This window comes from Micromys minutus (genome assembly GCF_963924665.1).
Source record: "Micromys minutus genome assembly, chromosome: 31".
Classification (NCBI taxonomy): domain Eukaryota; kingdom Metazoa; phylum Chordata; class Mammalia; order Rodentia; family Muridae; genus Micromys; species Micromys minutus.
The window spans coordinates 24,193,706-24,218,042 of NC_137966.1; the positions used below are offsets into that span (position 1 = coordinate 24,193,706).

Genomic DNA, 24,337 nt, shown 5'->3' on the forward strand with positions numbered 1-24,337 from the left:
CCAACCTCTGTGGTGTTCCTCAGGAGCTGTCCACCTTATTATTAGAGGCATGGTATCTCCCTGACCCTAACTCACCGATTGGCCAGCCTGGATGGCTGGTGGGCTACAGAGGTCCGTTTATTTCCTCCTCAGAATTGGTATTAAAAGCTTATGTCATAGTACCAGCCTTTTCACACAGACACTGGGGACTGAACTCAGGTGTTCAGGTGTGCATGGCACCATCTCCCCAGCCCCTGGGCTTGCTTTCGATTTAGAAAACAGCACTATGAGATGTACTTCTAAATAAGGATTTGGGAACACTTCCCTGCAAATGCACCAGCAGAGTCACAGTGTGCAGATTGCAGCTGAAGATAACATTTCTCAAGATACAGCCTGAGTGCTCTGAAGCAAAACTGGGTGTGAGCCTTTTCCACATGCAGCGTGATCACCCTGGTTGAACTTCAGTAAAATGACCAGCATAATCTATTGCCAAGTAGCAGCACCTTTTTGTGTTTTCCTACTATGTGTTAAGACACACTGTGTACCTGGGTGTCTTCTCACACTGCAGGGCTTACAGGGATGAGCTCGGTACTGGGCACATACTATTTGCTCTGTTGTTGGCTATGGAGTCTGTGAGTCTCTTTTTTTCATCAGAGTTATCAAAGAGCATCAGCCATGTGCCAGCACTGAAACAGACTTGCACCATAGTCTAGACCTATAACCCCAACCCTCAGAGTTGGGGCAAAAGGTTTATTAGTTCAAAGATAGCCTTGAGCTGCATAGTGAGACCCTCTCTTCTGGATTTGGCCATTACAAATTGCACTGGGTAGGTACCTACTGAACACAGTCACTTGGTACTCTATAACGGTGTGTAAAAATGTGTTTGTTCTTTTTAAAAAGTCATAAAAGGCAGTGCTTGCCAAAGTTGCCCAGCAGCTTTCTTTCCAAGGTCTTATCTTCCTTCTAAGGAATTAGGGACTGTCTCCTCAAGCCCTGGTGGCCTTCACCTATCACTGCATAGAGATCCAGACTTGTCCAGTCTGAGCCCTGGGGCCTGCAGGCTTATAGAAGTTGGGGTTCTTACACTGAGAGCCTGGAGGAACTGGTATTTTTCCATCTAATCCATGAAGTCCCTTGGCTTCTGGTATGGGGACGGGGGGAACACGCCAGTGTCTGTTTCCTGAGTTCTAGGAGGAAAGTGAGATTGCATTTTAATAGCATAAGCAAGTTTACTTGCAAGTATAAAGTATTTTTTTTTTAATCTGGGGCAAAACTAAGACAAATGTGAGCTCATCGGAGGGAAGAGGCTGAAGGTCAGTTTAGCCCCAAGTGCCCTTGCACTTGACAGAGGGCTCACTGTAACCTTTATCTTTATAATCTTGTTTTGGGAAATGCCTTCAGGATTAAAATGTACATAACACAAAGTTACCTGTAAAATACACTGTCAACAACCTCAAAATTTACAGGTACAAATCCTCTCCTGTTTGACAGGCTTTTGGCTCCTGTTGTGGTTATGAGTAGGGGTGGGGTGCTCTCCCCTACACTGTAGTTCCTCGCTAGGTTGAGAACTTGTAAGAGTTTGCATCTCCCTTTGCTTTGGCTCTTACTCTGAGGTCACCTTTATGATCTTCCTGGAGTGTTACAGCTGTGGCAAGAGGGCCACCAACCGTACCGCCTAGGAGCCAGCCTGGCAGTTAAGCACCCACTGAACTTCTCTGTACACTAGACCAACTCTATTCATGAATTTAGATTCCTTCCTGTTCTCCAAGGAGCCTGGATCAGTTTCACATGTGACTAGAGGACAGAGGCTGACTCTCCATGCTTGTGATTCCTTCTGTGGGAGCTGGGGAGGTGCTCAGTGAGAAAAGTGCTCTGTAAACTCTGAGCTTGGTCCCTAGAACCTAACTTACCAAGCTGGCTCTGGTGGTACATACTCAAAATCCCAGGCATGGAGAGGTACAAGGGAGCACTGGGGAATCCCTCAGGCTCCCGAGGCAGCCGGACTAGCTAACTTGGCAGTCTCTAGGGCAGTGAAATGGTTTTGGCCTGAGAATACCTAGAGGAGGCATTAGGCCACATATCGATAGATAGATAAATCCCCAGCCAGAGTCTGCCCTGGGGCCTAGCCACTCCTCTGATGCTATAGAAGGTCAGGGCTCCTGTCATTCTGTGCACGCATAGAAACCAAACCTCACAGGCAGATGTGTGCCAGGCCACACACACAGTCAGGGTTCTGCAGACTGACTATGTACATGTGCGGGTGGTTATTTTGGGAGACTGGCTTGTGTGACTGTGACCATCCATTGACTGCGTCCTGAAGGCTAGAGACCTGGGAAGAATGATGTCACAACTTGATTGAATCCCGTGTACTCACAGACCTTTTCCACGGACCTTCTCTTCTCTTCCATCTTAAGGCTATCACCTGGATGAAACCTAGCCATATTGTACAGATGGACAGATTCCCAGTTGGTGCTTGGATTAGCATTTGATCAAATATCTGCATACCATGTTTAGTCATATTGTCAGACACCAGGTGGGACATGAAACTAACCATTATTGCCCCCTATCCAGAAAGTAGAAGTCAAGATTACAGCTCGAAGCCAGGCAGTGCTGGCACATGCTTTAATCCCAGCACTTGGGAGGCAGAGGCAGGTGGTCTCGTGGGTTTGAGGCCAGCCTGGTCTACAGAGTGAGTTCTGGGACAGCCAGGAGGGATGCACAGAGAAATTCTGTCTCGAAAAACAAAGAAACATACAAATTCCTGTTTATACCGGCTAGGCTCAACGTGTGTTCCTGTCCTCCAGATTCGATCTCCCAGGTGGGTCCCCGGCCTTGAGCTCACTGAAGTGCTGGTCTGGGCACACGGGCTCTGTCTTCAGTTGGCTACACATTACCAACCATTTCACTTTATTCTGAGGAAAAAAACAGAAAAATACATCTTTTTGGTTAGCCAGAACCAGTCATGTGCTGTCTATACAGACAGTGACAGGGAGGTGACCTCTTCAACTTCAGGCCCTTCAGCTCACCCACTCAGCAGTGGTGTTTGCTGTGGGTGGTGGAGGGTGCAGAGTAGTCATGCCCTTCCCTCCTTTACCCGAGAACCTTCTTCCTTGGTAAAGAGATGCCACTGCCTGGAGAAATGCTCAGAGAAGGGTGAGGCAGGGCTGTGGCGTCAGTCTCGGCACTGTGTGCCTTTAATGACTCCGTGTTCTTGCTGGAAGTCATTTCCGAGAGTCTGATGTTCACGTAGCGGCTGAATTCTCTGCTGTGTGCACTGTGGACAAGCAGCAAGCACAACAGCAAGGATGGAGCCGTCAGACGCCAGGTGCTTCTCATCTTACGTTGGGTTGGAGATGTTCTGAAGCTCAAAGTTGAAGAGAGTCAAGCGAATTAGCAGACGTGTGTCGCGTGGTTTCTGAAGGGTGAGTGATTATAGGCCATTATCCAGCTGAAACTGTATCTGGGCAGGAAGCGGTACACGAACACACACACACACACACACACACACACACACACACTGTTAATATATTGTAATTGCCCATGCTGACTATGATTCTGGACTCAGTCACAGACACACACACACAAACACACACACACACACACACACACACACACACACACACACTGTTGATATATTGTAATTGCCCATGCTGACTATGATTCTGGACTCAGTCACAGACACACACACACACACACACACACACACACACACACACACACACACTGTTAATATATTGTAATTGCCCATGATGACTATGATTCTGGACTCAGTCACAGACACACACACACACACACACACACACACACACACTGTTGATATATTGTAATTGCCCATGCTGACTATGATTCTGGACTCAGTCACAGACACACACACACACACACACACACACACACACACACACACACACTGTTGATATATTGTAATTGCCCATGCTGACTATGATTCTGGACTCAGCTGATTCTTTTGCCTTAGTCTCCAAGTGGCAGGGACCCCATCTCCTTAAAGGGTGGAAATGTGTGTGCAGATTCATATGTGTGCGTCCTGTAGTATTTTTAAATATATTATTATTTTGTGTATAGGTGTGGAGTGTATTGCCATGACACATGTGGAGGGTAGAGCACAGCCTCCTTCCACCTTTATGTGGGTTCCAGGGATTAAACTCAGGTCGCCAGGCTTGCCAGCAAGTGTCCTTACCCGCTGAGCCATATTACCTGCCATTAACCTCAGTTTTTGAGAAGTGCTGTCTCACCAAACATGGAGCAGGTTTGGTTAGACTGGCTGCCTGGCAGGCCGGGCTCCCTCAGTGCTGGAATCACAGGTGTGTTACCATGCTCAACCGTGTGCATGGGTGCGCTTTACTAAGTTCTGTGCATTTCCTCACAATGCCCAGGGAGTAATACAGCCTGTGCTCACCTCTGCGAGTTAGCACAGGTGTGCTTTCTGTACCTGTTTCAGATTTTATACACCAAGGATTTGTTACAGTTAGACCAATAGCAACTTGGGGAAGAAGATCTTCCATGGTTGATTTGACTTCTACTTTCCGGTCTTGTCATAGTCTACTTGGTGAAGCCAGAGCAGGAAACCGAGGCAGAAGCCTTGTGTAGGAGTTGCGTGAGGCTTGAACAGTGCTACTTCCTGGCTCACTTTCCATGGCTCACTCAGACCCCTTTCTTATATAGCTAGGACTGCCTGCTGAGGGGGATGGGCCTGCCATGTCAGTCATCCATTGAGAAAAAACTGGGCAGGTGGTGGTGGTGGTTTGACCCCAGCACTCAGGAGGCAGAGGCAAGAGGATCTCTGTTTAAGGCTAGTCTGGTGTACAGATGAGTTCCAGGACAGCCAGAGCTACACAGAGAAACCCAGTTTCAAACACTCCCTTCTTCCCCTGCCACCCCAAAAGAGCAGAAACCACCCCTCAGACACACCTATAGGCAGTCTAATGGAAGCAGCTCTTCTGTTGAGGATTTCTCTTCCCAGGTAACTCTTGTGTGTGTCAAGTTGAGAAACTAAATTCAAAGGGTAATGGAGAGTGCCTTATGGGTTGTTCTGACAGGTGTGCTAACTCCAGCCCACCTTAGATGCTCTTACTTAATCCTGGGATGCCCTTTTGTGAGGTAGGAGAGGGGCAGTTAGTACTTGGTCGGGCCAACTCAGCTGACTGCAGTGGACATGTGCAGGAAACCAAGGCAGCTTAGCATTTGTGTCAGGAGGTTAGATGTTTGCTAGGAGGGCAGTTGTAGAGCTGGTGACCTTGTTGTCACAGCATGTATATCATTGACTGAGGGATGCCATGTTGGGTTGGACGAGGCTTGGCTGTATTAGAACGAAACCCCAAACAATAGTGACTTCCAGAGTTTTCTCTTGCATGGGGTGTCTGGCAGTAGTGTGGGCTGTTGTGGCTGGTTTCTGCGTGTCTTCTTAGTTTAACGCATGTCTCTTACTCTACAGTTGCCTCATGTCCTCTGGAAGATGGTTGTTGCTCTGCCACCACAGAGGGCGAGTTTGAGTGGGGACGGGGGTGGACGAGCTTCCTTTAAGAAGAGTTCAGACCCTTTCTCCACAGTTTCCACTTGAAGCTATTTGGCTGGGAAATGTGCTAGCTCAGCATGCGTGTGTGGAAGGAGGGACGGTTCCTGGTGACAGCAGCCCCTCACTCTGCTGGGGTGAGGGTCTGGTGGACGTCACCTGAGGGGGCCATCACTCTAGTGAAGAGTTTCAGCATAGACCCAGGGTCCTAGTTACTCAGGAATCTAGCTCCCAGTTCCAGAAGCAACACATGGGTCCTGGTGACATGGTGACCTCGGGGAGTGTGGTGGTTTATTTGCTGCACTGATTTAGCCTTACTTTTTTAACACTTTTCTCTCCCAAACCACAGCAGAAACAGTTGCCTGGAAATAGCCAGGTGAAAGAAAAGAGAATGTTAGGAAAAAGATGAAGAGAGTGGGGGCATATGTTCCATGAATGTGCGGCAAGGCATGGGGTAAGGGGGATGCCTCTGGGGAACCCATGTTGGGAATCCCACCCCCTCGGGACCAATGGTATAGTACAGAATAGAGTTTATTCAGGGCATGGGGAGGGGAGTTAAGAGGGTAGTAGAGGCAGAGAGAGAGGAGGAGAAAAGGAGTAGAGAAGCAGAGGCCAGTCATGAGCACATGGGGGGAGGAGAAGGGAATGGGGAGAGGAGGGGTAAGGGAGGGAGAGCAAGAGAGGCCAAGAGAGCAAGAGGCTGTAAGAGAGTATGAGAGAGAGGAGGGGGCAAGCAGCCCCTTTTATAGTGCCAAGTCACTGGGGCAGAGCATACCTGGCTGTTGCTAGGTAGCTGTGGGGTGGTGTTTACAGAATCCCAACACTGGGATCCTTTGGCTTCTTTCCTTTTTACTATTTGTAAGAAACAGACAGCCTTGCTCAGCCTGTTTACCCCCCTCCATATTTGTCAGTGTGACTGGGTCTGCTGCTTGTTGGTCAGCTTGTAGTCTGGTGGCAGATCCTCTTCTCATTGGAGGTTGACAGGTGGCTTGCTTTGTTAAATGCCTCTTTGGTTTTGGAATCAAGTCTCTAGTTTCTAATTATAACTTTTCTAAGGTGGCTGGCTGGTCATTTTGCTTTGCTTGTGTGTGTAGAGCTCGCAACCTCAGCACAGGGCCACTGGAGTGATTGGAAACCATTTTCTGAGAGGTTACGTCCTTGACTTGTGCTCTCATTCTTGTGCCCTGTGCTGAGAAGCAGCGCTCTCTTAGGCCACATCCCATCCTCTTTCCCACAGAACTTTCCTCCTGTCTGCCACTCTGTTCTCCAGACAGACGGCCCACAGGTCCTCCCTGCTGTGGCTGTTGTCACTTCCCAGTTCTTCACCCTCAGACGTTTGCTCATGCTGCCCAGTTGGAACTAATTTTAAAAAATTGCTTACGTGTGCACCTGTGTGTGCATACATCTGTGATGGGCAGAAGAAGGCATCAACCCCTGTGAACTGCAGTTGGAGGCAGTGGTGAACCACTGTGTGGGCGTGGGACTGAACCTGTGGCCTCTCCAGTAGCATGGATGCTCTTAACCACTGAGCCATCTCTCCAAGGCCTGCCCAGCGACATGTCAAAGTCTCGTTTGTTTTCCTTCTTGTCATATTTGAGGAACACTTGCCAAGATGAAAGCTGCTTCAGAGCAGAGGCTGCTGTGCTTTGTTAGTTATTTTTTTTTTTCTGTGTTATCAGGGATTGAACCCGCTGTCCTGCAAGCACTCTATTACCAAACGCAGTCCCTGACTTGGTTTGGTGTCTGTGGGAGCTTGCTGGAATTTTCGGAGTGAACAGTGAACATGTGCTGGCTATGGAGCATTTTGAAGAAGTACTGTGAAGCAAGCCATGTTCCAGGACCTTTGCTCGCTTCTGCACAGCCAGTGCTCTTGCCTGCTAGGGCGTTCTGGACCCTGTGTCCTGGGTGGAGAAGCAGAAGCAGCTGAAGGTTGGAGTGAGAATAGACAGCGAGCTAGCCTGTGCTCAAATCATCTTCTTGCCTTGTGTGTTTGTTGTCTTACCAAATGTGTGCCCAAGTGGGAAGTGAGTGCTTTCGGTGTCTGCTCATGTGCCCGGAGACAGGATGCGGGAGCTCACTCCCCCTTGCTGCCAGGCATTCCAGGTCTGGGCTGGACCCATGCTTCCTCATTTCCATTCTTTGCGATCCCCTCCTCACAATGTCATGGTTTTAGGGACCCAGTCTCTTGAAAACTCCTGCAGATAAGGTCAGGCCTGGCACACATAGCTTGGTCATGCCTGTATTGTATACCAGGGGCTGTCTCATCACCATGTTAGCAGCATGTTCCCACTGCTGGGAGTCAGGAGAGCCCAGTGCTGCTGAGCAGCTGGGCCTCTGCCCTTAGCTGCCACCTGTGCAAAGCGGAGTAGAGGGACAGCCAAGGGGTGCTCACTGTTAGCGCTCGTGATGGAAGGGGACCTTGGCAGAGATTGCACCACACCAGAGACCCTAGGCAAGAGTTTTTGGGGAGGGCTGTGAAAGACCACCACTGATGGAGGATGAGGGAGGGAGGGAGCTGTGACAACGTGAGCTGTCTCTAGGGGTGAGACAGTAGAAATGAGTTGATTTGGTGACAACATGGGCTGTTGAGTTGTTGAAGGTGAACCAAGGAAGCACCTCAGGGAGATTCTATATCTCAAATGCGGGCAGTTTCTAGCATTTCTTCTTTTTCTTTATTATAAAAGGTGAGGAAATAGGAAGGCGGTGGCGGCTGAGGCAGGGATGGGGCACTGTGCTTCTTGCCGTCTAGGGATGTCAGCATCTTTGGGTACCCAAGAAAGCTGAGATGATGGCCAGCCAGGTCCAGGGAGAACAGGCCATTTTACTTGATGTCCAGGCTCTGCGACCTCTGGGCTAGGGACATGCAGCAGTGAGTGCCAGGCTGGGCGCCCTGGGGCTAGCCACTTAGAAGCTCTCCAGGATGCGTTTGAAGGAGCACCTGGAGCTAGCAGGTTGCTAGATCGATATTATATTAGGGGCAGAAGGGAAAGTTAAGAAGTTTAGGGGGAAGTTTTTTTCTTAGATGTTTATTTGAAACTTTTAGGCTCATGGTCCTGGTAGTTAGGAAAGGGAGTCTCAAAATCGTGGAGGAGATCAGGAGATTGCATCCTCAGAAATAACCAGGAAGGGCAGGTAGGTAGACAGGCTGTTGATTGACAGTACTTATCTGGAGTCATTTGACCCAAGAGAGGTGGATTCAAGTTGATTCCCTGAGGCTTACAGGAATTTCTGAGTTTACAAAAGGAGGTAAGCTTTAGATATCTTAGCATCACCACTGTTTGTAACCTGTAGTGAAATCCACATTGTAGAAAAGGCTTTGACACCTTTGAGTCACAGTAGAAGCCTGGGGACCCAAAATGACTTTGTGTTAAAAGGGTGCACACTCCTCTACCCAGAAGGCTGGGTGTGTATAGATTGGACAGATGTTTCTACCACCATCAGAAGCTCTCGAGTCTATATGTAGAAGACTACTGAAGGAAACTTAACATCTCAGCTCGTGACTATGATAGTAGTCGGTGCCTAGAGAGCTAGACTGTTGGCTCATCCAAACTCCCTGACTGATGCTAAAACTGACTTTTGAGGTGTGAATGAAACAATAGCGTAGAGAGGGAAAGAAATCCAAAATATTTTTTATATTTATGTATATCTTTAATCACTTCCTTATACCTTTATGAACTGCATTTATATACCTTAAGACAGTTTCTTAACCCTCTGTGCCTTGTATTTACTTATCTTAAAGCACCTTTTTATTCAGTCACTTCCCTTGAGGCAGCTGAGGCCTTGGCTGCTGCTGTTAAACTGACAGAGCTGTCACTAGACTACTGTCCACACTGTCAGGATCTGGAAAGGTGACCTTTACCCCAGTGAGCAGGGAGCTCAGGGCAAGCAGCTCCTCATCTCCTAAAGACGACAGATTCACCAGCTACCTGGACAGTCACCCTAGGTTCCTCCATGATCGTCTTGATTTCTGTGGTGACAGAGGTCTTAGGGCAGCATGAAGGCTCAGAAGACCCAACACATTTTCCTGTGGAGGAGGCTCCTTGGAGGACCAGCCTACCTTGTCTAGACAAAGCAGGGCAACCAATTTCCAGTGTCTTGCTTGTCTACAGTTCAGAGAAAGTCCTGATGACTGGCAAGGTGAAGGGTATTAGTTATGCTAAGTACTAATATAATTAATTATAGTAATAAACTTTATTTATGCTTTCATAGTTATGCTTTCAAAATTAAGCCTAAAACAAGTAATTAGGAAATGGCAAACTTGGTTTAGTTTAGACATACATAATAGATAATGATCCTTAAACTCTTTGAAGATCTGCTGAATTTGGCATTTAAAATTGTTCTATGCCAAGTGGTCATCTGAAGACAGTGGTTAATTCACATGACATGTATTCTTTAGCATTAGTAAAGATGGCTGCCAGCCATGTGGCTGCTTACATTCTGATGAGGTCATCAGTCAAGATGGAGGTTACTTAAAAACATCTGTTGCTACTTAAAAACATGTTTATTCTAATCACTTTATTACTTTTTAACAAGAGTTAAATCTAAGTTATATATATATATATATATATATATATATATATATATATATATATATATGTACAGATACACACACACATACACACGCACACACACACACTGTTGAATCTAAGGTACATATACTGTCTATTCTAGACAAGAGTTGAATCTTTCTCTCACACACACACACACATCCTGCTGTTATGTCATTTGGAATGGACACAGACTCCGCCTACCCTGCCACACCCTCCCTCCTCCCAAAGAGCCTGATGCTAACTGGCAACTAACATAACAGTGGGAACACAACTCTAAACTACTCTTTCTCTTTTGTTGGCTTGTTTTCTGGAAAATGGAATAAAATTTATGTTCTTGGCTTCAGTTATTTTTCCCATCTCCCCACATGAATATGAATCACAGAAGGATGGATTTTGGGTGTTTGACTATATCAGAAGAGAACTAGGTTCAGTGGGAGCAGTCCTGTGGTAGTTTGTATCTCATACTCTTTTATATAATTGAGTATTTTTATCAGGATTTAAGCAGCAGTATGATGATCCACAGTCACCATCTCTCCTGGCTACCCTTAAGTAACCAGAAATGAATGATGCATATAAATGTACACAGATCTTGGACCCTCTGATGTGTGTACCTGCTCTACATTTTTCTCTCTAAATGTGATCCCAGCACACAGGGTTGGCTTGTGGACAAGCTACCTTGTTTGTAAATCCAGCTTTTAAAAAACTTATTTTGTGTATGAGTGTGTCCTTGCATGTGTGTTTGTGCAGAGGGTATTAGATCACTTGGCACTGGAGTTTAGAGACTGCAAGCTGCTATCTGGGTACTGGGATTTGAACTAGGGTTTTCTAAAGAGCAGTGAGTACTCTTAACCACTGAGCCATTTCTGCAGCCCCTGTAAGTCTAGTTTTGATAGGACATGCCCACACCTATTTGATAGCTACTTTCATGAGGCAGTTGTATAGCCAAATAGTTCCAACAGAGACAGAAGTGGGTGGTATCCTCACACTCTAAAACAGTTATCACCTGACCTCTGGAGGAACCAACAGAGGTTCCAGATAACACTGTCTCTCAACAGGACTTCTCTGGGTCATCCTTTTTGTATCAGAGTATTGGAGTCACCATGGGTGTGCTGTCTGTTCACAAACATTCTCTGCGTGCACAGACTGGCAGGTGGGTGAACGCTGCAGAGTGCAGATTATCGGTGAACACTAGGACATCAGAGCCTCCTACAAGGCTTGACCATCTCTCCACCAGCATTCAAGCACACTCCCACCCCACCAGCCAGCCTGAAGTCTGCTTCCTTGGCTTTATAGACTTGAGACCTGTGATTTTGCTGTTAGAAAGGTCCCTGGAGGCCTGAAACTTTACTATAACTTCCCTCACCTTTAGCAGACAGTTTGAAACCAGCTATGGCTGGATCTGGGTGCTCAGGGTGTATTCATTTTGTTTCCAGAGCAGGGTGTTTCCTGTTTTGGCAGGGGAAGCAGAGAGGGCAGGCACACTAGCGTGGAGGCCCAGAGGCTCAGGGCTGGCATCCTGGGCGTGCCAGCAGGAGTAGGGCGGGTTGAGCTGGAGGTAGGCAGGGCCAGAAGAAATGGTCCACTGTCACTCAGCTCTGGGTCCCCAAGCTTGTCAGACTCTGCCTTTAAGGGGATGGTGACTTTTAGGCACCTAAAATATTTTTCTTTTCTTTTTTTTCTTTCTTTTTTTTGAAATTTCTGACATTGTTTGAATTTAATGATTCATATTACAAATTATTCATGAAAATGATCTTTTAAGCTTCTTATAATAGCTGAAATTATCCTTCATTAGATACTGACAGTTCCTGTGATGGGTGTAATTATAAAAAATATTCTTAGGCTAGCTATATTCTGCAGTGTTAAAATTACGCAAATGAGCAAGGGACAGGAATAGAAGCTGAGTAGGATGGTCAGATTTCATGGGAGAAGGGGGAGGGCACCGGGCTTTCTAAATATGTGCTTGGGTGTACAGTGAGCATGCCTCCCGCAGTCTGCCTCGCTGCTCAGCTGCTGGAGCAGAGGAACACCAGTGACGGGTGTGTGTGTCGCTCCTGCCCATTCGTGAATCATGGGCTGGAGAAGGTTCTTTTTTTCTCTTTCCCTCCCCCTTTAGCTCTGTTCACTCAGCATTTTCTGCAAGGCACACTGTCGTAATCGTAGATACTTGAAGAGAGTAGCAGTTTGTTGCTAACACAGAAAAGTGTAGGGAGGGGAGAGATGGAACAGGAAGTAGGGCCCTGGGGCTGTGGCAGTCACCCAGATGACAGAACCTTATCATGCTTAGGGCACAGGTTCACAGTAATGGGGGCCACCTGATTTTGGGGGGGTTAATCTCGGTACCTTCTCTAAGGTTCTATTATCTCTGACTGTTCTTAAATTTATGACTCTCTTGTCTTAATCTCCTGGTTATCTGAATTATAGGCATACCTACTCTGTCTGGCTTAGGTTCACTTTTTTTTTCAGTGCTGGAGGTAGACATCAGGACCACATGGCTCTCCCCCCTGTAGGCAGGCACTCACCACTGTCCACATCCCCAGCCACCTTCACTTACGAGACAAGTTTTACAAAGTTGTTTAGGGTGTTCTCAAACTTATTCTGTAGCCCAGGTTGCTTTTGAACTTGAGATCATGCGCTATCTTTCTGAGTGGCTTGGATGACAAGTCTGTACCACCCCCTGGACTTCTGTTGGTGTCATGTCATGGGGGATGTATGGCACACTCAATTCATTGTATCCATGTCTTTACACCCTGCGCTGTACTTCTCCTCAAAGTCCCTGAGAGAGACGAGCTGGTTACTGCAGCTGCCACTGAAGGACCAGGATAAATCCTGACCCCCAACAGGTAAAGTAGAAAACCCCTAGCACACAGTGACTCTGTTTCAGCCACTCGGGGTCAGACTCCTCTACTCCTGTGTGGGATATGAATCTCCACCCCAGTGCACGGGTCCATTAAAAAACCTCATGTAATTGCAGCATGGACGGTCTTTCGTGAGTTCTTGGGGAGTCATGTTATCCTGAGACTTGACTGTGGGTCTTCCCTCTGCGGGGGCGGGGGGGTGTCTTTCACCTGCATTCCCCATGTGCACGCACCAGCAGTGCTGAGCAGTGCAATTGGCTCTCCCATCTTCCCAGTTTGGACCTAGACCACAAAATAAAGCTTTAGGTAGAGAGGATGATGAGAAATAATGGAGGCTCACATTTAAGTGTGTGCTGCTAGGCACAGCTCCAGGCATGTGCTGGTGTCATCCGTGTCTGTTTTGTAAGATTCCACCAAGGAGGTATCAGAGCTTAGCTAAACTCACACACACAGATTAGGAGGTGAGACAATGGTTTCAACTTCTCAGGGGCTAGTGATGAATGCTTTGGGGAAGAGCTTTGCTCAAACATTCATTCATTCATTCATTCATTCATTCATTCATTCATTGTTGGCTCATTCATTCTTCCCTCTCTACCTTCCTTCTGATAGGGTCTTGTGTATCCCAAGTTGACCTTAAATTTCCTTTCTAATAGAGAATGACCTGGAATTCTTGTCTGCACCTGTCTTATGCAGTGCTGAGGATCTAAGTTAGGATTCGTGTGTGCCAGCTGAGCTGCATCTGCAGCCACCATTTGTATTATTTGGACTCTATATGGTGTCTTTTAGATGCTGGATAGGTGGGTGAATTCTGCACTTTATGATGAAGTCCCTGATCTGTGTAGTCTCCTTCTAAAGGGTGCACAGGCCTTACTGTTTCTCCAGGTGACAGCGTTATCATGTGCTCTATGTTTATACCTAAAGGCCAAAGGCCAGAGGTTGGCAAACATTTTCCAGAGTTACAGGCACAAGTAGTTCAGGTTTTCTACTCTTTCTGCTTCCTCTTTCTCCTGTTTCCCACCCTCAACTTCTTCCTCCTCTTCCTTGTCCTCTTAATATGTACAAACCTTCAGTAGACCCCAGGCTGGGTTTGTATGTGTGGTACATGGTATGTCAGTCCACATTACGGACATTGTCACTATTAAGCTATTGCTTTTAGATAATAAGTCCATGCTGGTGAGCTGTCTCAGTAAAGTACCTACTTTATGAGCATAAGGACCTGATTCAGTCCCAAAATCCACATAGAGAAAGCTAAGCAAGGAGACGGCAGGCTCCTGAAGCTTACTGGCCAAATTATAACAAACAAACAGAGCCACAGTGGACAGTGCCTAAGGAAGGACCCTTGAAATTGTCCTTTGACTTCCACATGCATGCACACACATGAAGGAAGGTTGGCAGACTGGACTGTCCTTGTGAGTTGAGTTTTGGTATGAATTGACCAGTTCCTCACTTGGAAGTCGTCCTAGTTTTACTTACCCCGTGTCACCCTCCTGTTCTCAGTGTGCAGCAAACACACTGCTGCTCTGAAAGCTTCACAGACAGTATTAGGGTGGCTGGATTAGCCAGCCCCCTCCAGTGACACAGCACCTAAGACAGTCAGCTTGCAGGAAGGAAGAGCCTGTTGCTTCTGATTTCAGAGGTTTGAGTCTGTGGTCAGTTGGGACTTTGGTGTTGCACCTCAGTTAAGGTAGAGCATCAGTGTGGCGCCTGTGGTGGAGGACCCCACCTACCTCACAGCAGGTGGAAATATGAGGAAATTACAGAGTCTTGGTCACATCTCCAGGGTGACCCTCTAGGACCTGACTCCTCCTACTGTGACTTACCTCCTAGTAGGACGTTCATCTGGGCTGCAGCATCTTTCACCCAAGGGCAGAAAGACTATGTGGCAGTATGTGACTATGTGTGTGCTGAACCCACATTGAGTTGGTCGCTCCCAGCTTCCCATGCTGTGGGAGAGGAGTAGGGTGCCTGGATCTGGCTGGTAGAGTGCTATCTTCTTATAGATCCTTGTCTGGCCTTTTCAGGCCACTCACTGCCCTCTCTAGCTTGGGATTGCTTACATCAGTTTGGCCTGCGACCCTGTCTTTCAGAGTCTGCTTTTGATTGATGTGCAAGAGGGCCACAGCCCAGTTCACTTGTGCCTTCCTTAGGCTGGTGGTCCTGGGCTCTGTAAGGAAGCTAAACTGAGTTAGGGGTAAGCCAGTATCAGCGTTCCTGCTTGGGTTCCTGCTCTGACTTACCTCAGTGATGGAGTGTGACCTGGACCTGTAAGGTGCTTTTGGTCATGGTGTGTATCACAGCAATAGAAAGCAAACTAGAACACAGCTGTAGATGTTTTCCTCTTCACTTTGGAAGCTCAGCACCTGAGACTCATATTGGCTACTCCAAGTGGTGAGCGGTGGTTTGCCACATACGTTCTTGTCGAGGTCTGGGTGAGGGAGTCTGAGGGGACACCCAGCGGGGCCCACCTCACCTGTGGTTCAGTCCTCCATGGTCAGGGCTTGCTGGAATTTACTCTACAATGCTTCTTTCTGTGCCCCACAGTTCTGTTTCTTTGAGAGGAAATGGAATCTCCAAGAGGCTTATCGGCTTGTTAAGGCTCTGACTGGGCCCTGTCCAGATCTGGGCACTTCAGAGTGTTTAGCTCTTGACCAAGAAAGCAGCTTCTTCCTCAGCATGCCGGTGCTGCAGCATTAAGAACAGGCCCTCAGTGCTCCCAGCACATACACAAGCTGCTCAAGTAGAGCATTGTGCATTGGCATCAGTCTTGTGGACTTGAATAGATGGGGCAAGGGGAACATCTCCCTGGCTCCCTCCCTCTCTTCCTTACTGTCTTCCTCTTTTCTGCCCTCCCATTCTGATGCCAGCTGGTCTGCAACCCAGTGCTTGCCTTCGGGGCTCCCAGATGGGCAGGGAGCTGCGCAGCAGGATGCAGTCTCTGATTCAGATCTCTGTGAGGTCAGGGCAGCCCAGTCCACATAGCAAGCTAAGTAATAAGATCTGTCCAAGACCGCCTCCTCGACGGCAGCAGACACGGAGCACGGCTCACAGTGAGTGAGAGTCTGCAGTTGCGGCCAGATCAGCCCAGGAAGTTTGTGCATTGCAGAGCAGTGTGGGAACTGAGGTCCTGTCTGAGTTACTGGGGAGATTTGAGGTGTTGATAGAAGAGTTTTGTTTCTGAACTCATCAAATCTTCATTCTCTGTGAAAAAAAAAAATGCGTCCTTTTAGCCAGGCACGTGGTGATGTGTGCTTTTAATCCTAGCTGTCTCTCACGGCAGAGGCAGGAGGTTTTCTGTGAGTTTAAGGGTAGCTTCATAGTCAGCTTCAGGTGAGCCAAGAGCTGCCTGAAGACAAAGCTCACTGCATCACATTGCAGGAGCCGACCTCAGCTTGCTGTACCCCCCTTGCTGTAGTTAATCTATGGTAGTAATCCACAGATGGATGGAACAGTCAGACTCTGGCTTTGCCCCCCGAATTTGCCAGCCTCCATTGTGCCTCTTCTTTGGGTATTCTACAGGAATGCATTAGAAGACTCAATAGCTTGCTTACATACCCTGATTTCTCTGCAGTCCTTGTTACTCCTAGAAGTTAATCCCAGTGACCGTCAATCCTCCACTATGCGTTTTCTGAAGAATAGTCTTGTTGAGCATTGGGGACACCTCAGTGTGCCATGCGTGCTTGAGGTTAATGTGCAGCCTCCAAGAACACTGTAGAATAGATGGAATTCAAAATGCCTGCCAGTTTGGTTTCTCTAACCAGAGGCCAGGTGTGTGCTCATGAATCATTGCGGTAGGAGTATGTGCTCATGAGTTTTTAATGGCTGCCTGAAAAGGAATGTGTGCTATTAAGGTAAACTCTTTCAAATTTGACACATTTTGCAATTCCGTGAGTTCAAAAGGGAGAGAGAGAGGAACATAAGGGCTGCGTGAGTGACAGACAGCAGGTCTTGGGGCCTACTGGGTCTGCATGATGTCGGTGCTCTGAGTCAATCAGGAAGACAGAAGAAAGTGTCACTCCAGATAAACATTAGCTTCTTAGTAGCAGGGAACCAGCTTCTCAATGACTGAACATCAGGCAGCCTCGAAGGAGCAGATTTATTGATTGATACACAAAAGTTGGTTTTTTGCATAGAACAAGTTTCTTATGCCAAAATTCTTAATCTGTCTAAACTAATCTAATCTAATGTATCTGTTTATGAAGAAAAATCCCACGCCAGTGCAACCTAAGTCCTTATTATGTACTGTTTGCTGTACTCAATAATGCAAGATATTCTGGGTGTGCCTGGACCAAATCATGCATAGGCTGTAAATCTCCTAAAGAAAACCAACTCTATAGATAACATAAAACAATCTTGGCTTTTCTACCCTGATTTCTTCAAGGTCAAAGTACTTCTAGAAGATAACTATTTCATTCAAATGTTTACCTTAGATACAAAGAGTCTACTAGATTTCCTTCTGCAGCTTGGAGCCACAGGGTGGTGTTTACTTTAGAAAGAAGCTTAGAAGCTGAGTGTTCGCCTGTGATCTCAGCACTTGGAGGCTGAGCAGGAAGATTGGAAGTGGGAGACTTGCCCAAGTTACATAGTAAGACACTCACAAGAAGCGGCTGGAATTGGTAAATGGAAGTTTAATGTGCAGAAGTTGAATGTTCCTTCACCTCCAGCAGGAGGTTCAACCTTGGGTATCTCTGGAACACATCTTTGTGCTCTCAGAAAACACTTCCCAGAAGGTTTCACCTCAGTGATGCTCGTCTCTTCTTAACCACTGCTAATTTCTTAGCTCCAGCTGACCAACATCAATTGTCCCAGTGGTCCCATGTATTCTTGACTCTAAAGCCGGAGCCACATGGCCAAAGCTGTCGAGTTCTGCTGCTCACTAGAGCCGGAACATGGCCTCCTCATTCTAGTAGGACCCTGGTAGTGCCCTAACAGGCTGGGCACTGGAGGAGCTGGGAGTTCTACATTTTGTTCTAAAGGGAAACAGGAGAAGACTGGCTTCCAGTCAAGTAGGAAAAGGGCTTCATAGTCCACACCCACAGTAACACACTTTCACCACTCCAACTTTTACCTACTCCAACAAGGCTACAGCTTCTAATAGTGCCACTCCCTGGGCCAAACATATTCAGACCAGCACAAACCAGATCTCTGTTTTCTCCAGTTCCTTCACCAAAATGCTTCTTAAAATAGATTAAAGACCTAAGTGTAATGTCCCAAACTGAAACCAAGAGATCAGGACATGGGTATGAACAGAGTACCACTGCAAGGATTTTAAAAATATGACCCCAAAAGCACAGTACACAACGCAAAAGCTGGTAGGGAGATCGCATCACACTGAATAGATTCTGGACAGCAAAGGAAATAGTCATGGGAAGAGACAGCATAAGCGATGGGAGAAAGGCTGTGGAAGCTGTACTTCTGACTGGGCCTTACTATCCAGAACATGCACAGGAGCTTACAGGGTCAGCAGCAAAAAGAAATAGCTCTGGTAAGCCCAGGCGATAGACCACTAGGTATTTCTCAGGAAGCTGTAAGTCAGCCATGGTGTCACATGCCACTACACCTAGGGAGGCAGAAGCTGAAGGCTCACAAGTCGAAGACTAGATTGGGCCTGGGCTAGAGGCTGTCTCAAAACAACAAGCAAACATATGTCTTCCAGGTGTATGAAGAGTGTGTGTGTGTGTGTGTGTGTGTGTGTGTGTGTGTGTGTTGCTTCTCATGAGGATTTACAGGAGAGGTCTCTGGGGATGTAAATCTCTACCTGTATAGAAATCATTATGAAAATCCTACATAATGAAAAGTAGAATTGCACAGTGATTTGCAGTCCCACTCCTGGGTTTGTAAGAAAAATAAAATCTGCACTGAGGGCTCTCTGCGGGTGTCAGACCAGGAATCAAACCATGCAAGGAGATGAGAATAAAAACCCAGTGCAGATTGACTTCATCAGCCTGGATCAGACGTCAGGAGTCTCATGCCAGGTGTTCACTGCCAGCAAATGTACAACACAGTGCAGTTTGGGAAAAGGTTTCCAGGCAACAGTCAGTCCAGTTGCGGATTCATAATAAAGCTTAAGGTGTGACTGCATAGAAACTCCGTTACAAAGTACATGTGACTGTGAGGGTGGGTCTGTAGCTAAAGGCTTAAAATCTAGTGTGCTCTCTGAGCAGCAGCTTAGAGGTCATCAGGAAATAAAGTACACGTGACATCTCCCCTAAAGATGGATAAATGTCTAGGGAGGGAACGGTCTGGAATAAACCTGTGGGAGGTCTGTCTCTATAGCAAAAGGTGGGTATGGTCTGCCTCTAAAGATAGCAAAAAAGTCACCAGGTCATTAACAAACCTACTGCCAGGTTTCTGGGCAGGGAAACAGGCATTTCATCTCCTCCATTCAGAAGAGGCCCCTGTGTGTTTCCCTGGTGATCTGTGGGTACAAGGACCTTTTTACACCAATATTGTATGTTGAAGAGACATCTGCTATCCCATGTAGCACTGGCCACAATAGCTAAGAAATAGTAACAACCCACGTGTTTATCCATTGGTGGATGGATAAGTAAAATGCATGTATTCACAGTGGATTACCATCCAGCCATTAAACAAAAAGAAATTCTGTCATACATGCCAGCACTAACAGAACAAGAGGATATTATGTTCAGTGAAATATGTCAGTCATGGATAACATGAGTGTTATGTGATGTTGTGCATGTGGCATCAACTGTTTGATCTCAGAGAAGTCAAGAGTAAGGAAAGGCTACCAGAGGCTGAAGGGGCAAGGGGAGGTTGAGGAGGGTGAGTACAGACTGGATTCTGCATTCCAAACACTGGAGGAATGATTTGAAAAGTTTTGATCATAAAGACATGATAAACATTTATGATAGTTTATATATATGTGTGTGTGTGTATGTATATATACATATATGTATATTATATACACACATATATGTAAACATGTATATATGTATATTATACACACATACATGTATATAAACATGTATGTATATGTATATATACACATATGTGTATATTATATATACAGACATATATGTAAATGTGTATATATGTATATTATACACACATATGTATATGTAAACATGTATGTATATGTATACACACATGCATGTATATCATATACAGACATATATATGTAAACGTGTATATATGTATATTATACACACATATGTATATGTAAACATGTATGTATATGTATACACACATGCATGTATATCATATATACAGACATATATGTAAACATGTATATATGTATATTATACACACATATGTATATGTAAACATGTATGCATATGTATATATACACATATATGTATATTATATACACACATATATATGTATATGTGTGTGGAGGGTTGTGTACACACACATCCTCATTTAAACATTAAGAAGCATACCCATATTGAAACATCATATGATACAGCCCATAAGCCAGAGCTTAGTTGTGTCAGAGCAACTCCCTCGAGCAGACTGAGGGCTCAGCGCGTCCTCCAGATGACCCAGGCTGTGGACACCCCTGTGAACACTGTATGTATAATTGTCCTGTTTGCTCCTTTATATGTCACAAAGCCTCTTCTGTTGCTATGTGGCCATGCGATGATTAAAGGTAGAGTGAAATTCTGTCAAGAGTTTCTTTTTAAGCCAGTTACCTTTCTTTTTGTTCATTCGGGTTTTGGGAGGGGCGGGTTGTCATGGCAGGGTTTCTCTGTGTGGCCCTGGCTGTCCTGAAACTCACTCTGGAGACCAGGCTGGACTCAACCTCACAGAGATCAGTGTGCCTCTGCTTCCAGTGCTGGGATTAAAGGCTTGAGCCGCCACTGCCTGGCATATGGTTTCCTTTTTGTCTCACTATTGTTTTTGGCTGATAAATATTAAGTTCACCTGTTCCTTCTAATCATTAGATGCACTGCAGGGGGCTCTGCATGCAGGGGCATTTCGTGCTCCCCAGAAAGGAGGAGTGCCTTTGAAGTGCTGCCAACAAGCCGGGTGTGGACTGCTCTCACCAAATCTAGTCTTTATTAGCAAGCAAATGGCAGTAGGATAAACGTAGCTCTTTCTATTTCTGTTTCCTGAGTGGCTATGGGCTTTATTTCTTGTTGTGAGTGGAATTTTGTTTTAATGAATAATTTGTTCTTTTCTTTACATATATATATATATATATATATATACACACACACACACATATATATATATATAATATTTTTCTCCCCCATCTATAAGGCATCCTTTTCTCCTATCTATAAATGAGGACACAGTAAAACCTTGGAATTAGACCACTCCATGGGTAGGAAGAATGGTTTATTGGCAGTTTAAACTGCAGCTGTCTGGGGCTGGTGGGGTGGCAGAGAGAAACACAAAAACGCAGGAAAGCCTTGCCACTTTTGAGGGAGCATGTGGCAGTGGGAGGGAATCTAAACCAGAATAGCTGGAGAGTTAGTGTATGGGGGAGGGGACTGGGGACCACAACAGCCTGGGACTTTGATTTGTTACACGTGTGTTTTAGTTAGTAGGGAACTAGATACTTTGCGGTAGGGGTGCACAAGGTGCCAAACAGAACCTGCTTCACAGGCGCTGAGGAGTGCCGGTCTCAACTGTGTGTCTGCTGGCAGTTTCTCTCTCCCTGCTCAGAGTCTACCATGCGGATATTGCCAAGATTTTTTTTCGGGCCCACTTCAGACCTAACACCTTCCTGTCTTTCCCTTTCCCCTTTTCTTTTTTACTACCCAGCCCTTTACCATCCTCTGTCTCACTATGTAGCTCAGGGCTGGCCCTGAACCTTAATCCCCCTGCTTCAGCTAAGATTATAGACGTGCTCTCACACCTGGCAGCATGTGTGCTTTAAGCATTTTGTAGTAGTCAGATTGCTGGCCTTTGCTCTGATGTGGTCCTACTTTGACCACGAAGGAAGTCTTTCCTCTCCCTCTTCTTCTTTTGGTGTGCCCCAGTTTGTTTCTAGTGTTTGGTTTGGCCTAAGAACATTCTAATAGGCCCTTCTATAAGATATGTTCATTTGTTTACTCTTAAGTCTGTGCACACATGTTTGAGCACCATGGTGTTTTGGGGAGGTCAGAGGTCAGCTTGTGACAGTTGGTTTTTTCCTTCCACTCGGTGGATTCCAGGGATTGAACTCAGGTCATCAGGTTACAGCTGTCAGCCCCAGTCCAGGCACCTTAACAACCCACATTTTGAGAGTAAAGCCTGTTTGTCTTTGAAGATACCTTAAAAGGGCTTAAAATTCTTGAGGAGGAAAGGTAGTCCAGTGGAAACCCCTTTGATGTTTTTCCTATGGCATAATTACATCAGTAGTGGATATAGTCTAAAAGCTTGAAGCCCAGGCTTAGGTTCTCTTTGGGGGAGAAAAAAAAGCTCTGTTTTTTAATCTTCCAGTAAGCTTCACAGTGGGTAGTCAAAACATCAGGAAGTCTGGCTGCTAAAGAGAGTCTAATTCTCTACCCAGCTCCAGAGACTCTATGAAGGAGGGTTAGGGTGGAGTTGATCATGGTGAATTAAAACCCAAGATACCATGAAAGCTGTGTGGAGCCTGCTATGGTGGTGTCTCACAGCGGTCTCTAGGTTGAGCAGTTACCTGCATTAGACGGGCCTGTGGGGCATTTTCATGGTTACTGATTAGTGTGGGAGGCCCAGCCCGTTGTGGGTGGACTGTGATGGCGATGTAGAGGCCAAACTCTTCTCCCTAAGTTGGATTTTGCTCTTGGATATTGTGTCAGTACAGAAGGATTAAGCTTAGTCCTCGCTTCGTTAGTCTCATAGCTGCAACCCGCTTTTCCAGGTACATTTTTTCTATTTTAATACAGTTTCATTAATTGTTTGAGAATTTCACACAATGTATTTTGAGCACACTCCCAGTTCCCCCACCAACTCTCCCACACCTTACCTCTCCCAACTCAGTGTCCAGTGGAGTATAGACCCCCAGTCCTGAAGTGCGGCCTGCTGTTTCAGAGAGCTAATTTATCTCCTCATGGCAGGGAGCGTAATAGCACTCAGGCAAGCATGGCGCCTGAGAAGTAACTGTGACCTTTTCATCAGTGTCTTCCGGCAGGGGCTTTTTGAAACCTGAAAGCCTATATTTCCTCCAACAACCCCACATCTCCTAATCCTTTCAAATAGTGCCACTCCTTGGTGACCAACTCTTCAAATCTATGAGCCTATGGAGGCCATTCCTATTCAAACCACCACTGGAAGTAAGGGTCTCCTTGGGGACTTTGGGGCCCCTCCTAACCTGAAGAGGAGCACATAAAATGCATGGTAACTAAAACAGATACCCCTCCCTCAGCAAGTTAGACAGGGAGAAATCCCTCTGCTGGGGTTGGGTCTCCTCATCTGCACAGTCCTGGCTGGGAGCCATGCCTAGTCTTATGTGTGAGGGGCTTCGCCCCACCTTGCCTCCTTGAGTCCCCAGCCCCCATTGGGTAGTGGTGTGGAGGGAATGGGCTGTACTTCTACACATCCATCTCAGTACACCAAGCTTTAGAAAACCAACTCTATTGGGATACAGTTCTTATGTGGTATAATTTACCTGGATGAAGAACAAGATCTGATGACCTAATATGGCCATTGTACCACATATCACATGTCTGCTATTACTGTCCACCGTGGATCATGTCACCGTCCCCAAAGAGAACCCTGCCATCAGTAAGTAGTCACGGCTACCATTCTATTCCTGCTTCTGTGATTGCACCTGTTCTGAGCATTTCCGGTAGTAGGGATTAAACAGTATATGACTTTCTGTGATTGCATGATTTCATGTGCATCCACATCATAGCATGTCCTAGGAGGTCGGCTTTCTATAACCGAATCCATTGTGTTATGGACCACATCTTGATTATTCTTTCCTCCACTGATGGGCATTTGAGTTGTCTACACTTTGGAGTGTATAAATAACATTACAATGAACATTTATCTATATATGGTTAGGCATGCTCTGGGTTTCTGTAGGATACTTATCCAGTAGTAGAATTTCTGTCTCCCACAGTAACTGTATCCTTAACTTACTGATGTTACCAGACAGTTTCCCCCAAACAGTTACATTTCTGCAGAAGCAGTGGATGAGGGTTCTGGCGGAGAATCCAACATCCAAGCCCACACTCACTACCTGCCTTTCCTCTTCGAGCCATTCATAATACCTCACTGGGTTTGAGTTGTATTTGTTTTTTACTGACAATATTTGTTAATCCCAAATATTTGAGGAAAAAAAGACCATCATGACCAAATTAATTAAAGCAAGTAAATAAGCTTTTTCTTTCCTTTAAAGTGGGGTTCAAGAGATCAGCGTTGGACTTAAGGAAGACAAGAGTTTTATGGTTCACGGTTAGGGGGTTTCTAGTGGAGGGTTTGACAAATAGGTTTGGTACAGAAGTAGAACATAAGAGTAACAAGGTAGTCATAATGACTCCCTGAAACAAAGA

At 46.1% G+C, this 24,337-nt stretch overlaps 1 protein-coding gene across 1 annotated transcript in view; it reads left to right on the plus strand.

Moving 5' to 3' along the window:
• SNX29 (sorting nexin 29) overlaps positions 1–24,337 on the plus strand; it is a 373,799-nt gene that overhangs the window by 160,857 nt on the left and 188,605 nt on the right. The gene's annotated exons all lie outside the window — the stretch shown is intronic.